Source organism: Sinocyclocheilus rhinocerous, unplaced genomic scaffold (genome assembly GCF_001515625.1).
Source record: "Sinocyclocheilus rhinocerous isolate Xijiao unplaced genomic scaffold, SAMN03320098_v1.1 scaffold3201, whole genome shotgun sequence".
NCBI classification, from domain to species: Eukaryota; Metazoa; Chordata; class Actinopteri; order Cypriniformes; family Cyprinidae; genus Sinocyclocheilus; species Sinocyclocheilus rhinocerous.
This window is the reverse complement of record NW_015662182.1, coordinates 260,807-264,835: the sequence shown is the minus strand read 5'-3', so window position 1 is coordinate 264,835 and position 4,029 is coordinate 260,807.

The following is a 4,029-nucleotide window of genomic DNA, read 5'->3' as shown; positions in this document are numbered from 1 at the left end:
AGTTGTTGCTTTTTCTCGGCTTTTATTTTGGCAGAAACCCGCAGGAAGATCTCAGTGCTTCTTTTTGTTGACAACAGCATGCAGATTTATAAATGATTCTCATTACGAATTTGGGAAGATGTTTGTTCGCACGTATCACATTGTCACATGCCTTTAAAAAATTCACAAAAATGTTACTGAGCAACTGACGAGTAACAAGTTCAGCGCAGATTTTCCTCGCGCTTTGGACTTTGAACCCTGGCGCCGTAGAGATCGACCGATATATCGATTTACTGATATTTTCCCCGATATTTAAGCATTTTACCATAAGCGGATATCGGTTTTGTAATATCGGATTCACCGATAAACGCCGCCATCTTGTGGGTGTTTTGAGAATTGCGCGCAGGATCGCCATTACAGCCCGTCTGAGGGGAGACGAGACAACAACAACGGCGTGCAGGTACTTGATTTGCTGTAGTTAGTAAACTTTATTTAACATAACAGCCATCAATGCACAAATTAGATGTATTACATATCCATTTGAAAACATTAGACATTCTACATTTATTTTGCTTATTGTTAATATTAGTGTTGTTGCTGTTGATGCTTTTTATAAATAAAATGTTTATTGTTGTAATATGAAGATTAAATTTAACATGAAAGACTGCGAATTTTCAACACTTAAAAAAAAAAAAAGATGACTGAAAAGAGGAAAAACCAAAGTGAAGTATGTTCTTACTTCACTCAGTCATTTATTTACTTTATAACAGTAAATAAATATCGGTTCTGCATATCGGTTATCGGGCACATAAACATGCAAATAATTGGTAGCGACGAGACAACAACACAACAACAACGGCGTGCAGGTACTTGATTTGCTGTAGTTAGTAAACTTTATTTAACATAACAGCCATTTATGCACAAATTAGATGCATTACATAAATGCCTGATATGTAGTTTATGCAGCTTGGCTCTAAGAAATAGAGACTAGAATAGAATAGAATAGAATAAAATAATCCGTCAAGTCCTGTCCCAATAAAGACGTAACTTTGCCTGAATTAAATAATATGCAGCCATGAATGAGTGTATGTTGGAGATAAAAGCGCTGAATTGAATTCTTTCTCTGTTGTCTACGCCAGTCATTTATTTACTTTATAACAGTAAATAAATATCGGTTCTGCACATCGGTTATCAGGCACATAAACATGCAAATAATTAGTATCGGTATCAAAAAAAAAATCAATATTGGTCGATCATTAGCCGCGAGCTCGTGCATCGCTGTCAGAATACATGCAATTTGTGCGTGCATTAGAAAATATAACATTCTGCAGTTTATTTACTAATCGTTTAAAGGTAATTTCGTGATTTCAATCATCATACAGTAGCCTAACCACCAGCATCAGCCCCCTCTTCTCATCGGAGACATGTGATGCAGCACTAAACAGTCTCTCACTGTCGGTGCTTCGTGCTTGTAATGATTTCTGCGTCTTTCTCTGATAGTTTTAAATACTTTCACACTGCCGACATGTTTGCTGCATTAGTGCGTGCCTCTATTTGATCGCGTTAGTCATTGTTCGGTACATATTATTCGGCCTTTTCGCTTATTTGGCCGAACACCGAATTTCGGTTGCCGAATATTCTGTGCATCCCTAAATCCAAGTATGCTTTGTTAGCTTTGGAAGACCATAAAATGGGAGCCCGGGGCTAATTGTCCAATGGGGAAGTTGTCCCAAGGGCTATATCATAAAAAGTTTTCAGTTCAATTCAATTTAAATTTATTTGTATAGCGCTTTTCACAATACACATTGCTTCAAAGCAGCTTTACAGAAAATGCATGCAAGCAAGAAGACATTTCAGAATGTTTTAGTATTTATTTTTGCTTCAATGACAGCGGCATGACTTGAAAATGCTCCAGAGCTTATGCATCACTGTAATTCAATAATTTCAGAATGTCTTTAGTATTTATTTTTGCTTCAATGACAGCGGCATGACTTGAAAATGCTCCAGAGCTTATGCATCACTGTAATTCAATTCAATTCAAATTTATTTGTATAGCGCTTTTCACAATACACATTGCTTCAAAGCAGCTTTATAGAAAATTCATGTGTCTACATTAAAATTTAGAGTGATCTTTTATCAGAAGTGAATGTGTCCAAGTAATGTCCATTTCACAAATGAACAGTTAAAAATAATAGAATCATATCGATAGCTAAAATGAAATTAATTTTAGGCAGAAGCTCATTAAAGCGATTTTTACAAGTGTGATCATAATGATTACAATATAGAGAAATTTTGGCAGTTGTGCATGTCAATTCAAGTTGGCGTGATCTGGGGTCCTTGCAGGGGTCAGCATCATCTCTTCACAGGTGTTGGATCATCTGAAGTATTTCTATGAGGCTGGATCCACGCTGGAGCTGGTGTAATCTCTAGATACCTCGAGATGGAACAGAAAGGCAAATGGAAAAGAATTAGCGTAGCTGCTGTTCATAACGTTTCATGCAAAAAATATGTTTGTGACTTTTATCTGATCTAACTGAGTGGGAACAAGGGTATGAGATTCATTATGTGAATGCTTGGCTGAAGAGATGTGTCTTTAATCTAAATTTTAAACGGAGAGAGTGTGTTTGAGCAGCCGACATTATCAGGAAGACTATTCTAGAGTTTAGGAGCCAGATGAGAAAATGCTCCTCCCTCCTTTAGTGGACTTATGTCCTAGGATAGTTTTGAGTCATAAATGCTTGTCTTCTCTAGTAGAGGTTTTGTATGTTGGTTTCAAATACCTGGTTTAACATTGGAATCAAGTTTGTGAATTCTGCATTATAAAATTCCTGTATCATCATGTTTTTGTAATAGCTCTTGGTTAAAAAGTGAAACCACACATAGTAAGGGAAGTTAGATTTTAACAGAAAGGTTGAACACTGTTCCTAGGACAAGGGTATTTTTCATAAATGACTGCTCTGGGCAAGTTGTCTGACTTAGACAATTTCTTTTGGCCAAAATAATGGCTTGATATTTATATTTACCTGGTTCTTTTTGCCGTTTTCTGAATTGTTTTACTCTAAAATGTTGAATAATAGTGAATTCTAGTTTGGTGATAGTGTGGTGTTGTGCCAAGCTGTTGGGGAACATAAAAATCTACATGTGTGAAATAAAAATGTAGATTTATTTTCCTGGAGGTAATGTTGAAAATGTCAAAATCTTCAAAAAAAACTTTTTTTTGAGTTGGCAGTTTTATCAATGGTTTAAAGGCACAATATGTAAGATTTTTTAAATTAAAATATCCAAAAACCACTAGAACAGTGTTATATATTTTGCTGACTTGTGTACTTACATTATCCCAAATGTTTCGAAGAATGTTTAAATCCAGAGAAATAAGCAATTTTAACTAGTGACACGGACCGTGTCTATAGCGTCATTGTGTCGCCTGCCAATGACATCATAACCCCTCGATTTCCGGTTTTGTAGAAAACATGGAAACACCAAAAACGCTTTAATATGTTGTGCGTTTTAATAGAACGTTGACGACCGCACAGAGTAGCATTATAACAGAACTTTCAAACGTATCTAGTATGATAAAAGAGCGCTGCTTTACCCCACATATGCACGGAAGCGCTAAAGTGTGGCATAATAAAAGCTCCGCTGCTTTACCCCACATACGCACGACCGGAAGCAGCGGAAGGGGTCGACTGTGGCATAATAAAAGCTCCGCTGCTTTACCCCACATACGCACGACCGGAAGCAGCGGAAGGGGTCGACTGTGGCATAATAAAAGCTCCGCTGCTTTACCCCACATACGCACGACCGGAAGCAGCGGAAGCGCTCGACTGTGGCATAATAAAAGCTCCGCTGCTTTACCCCACATACACACGACCGGAAGCAGCGGAAGCGCTCGACTGTGGCATAATAAAAGCTCCGCTGCTTTACCCCACATACACACGACCGGAAGCAGCGGAAGCGCTCGACTGTGGCATAATAAAAGCTCTGCTGCTTTCCAGCCGTGTGTTGCGCTCGTTCAGCGCCTCGTTTCGCTTCGACGGCTTTCAGCCTCAC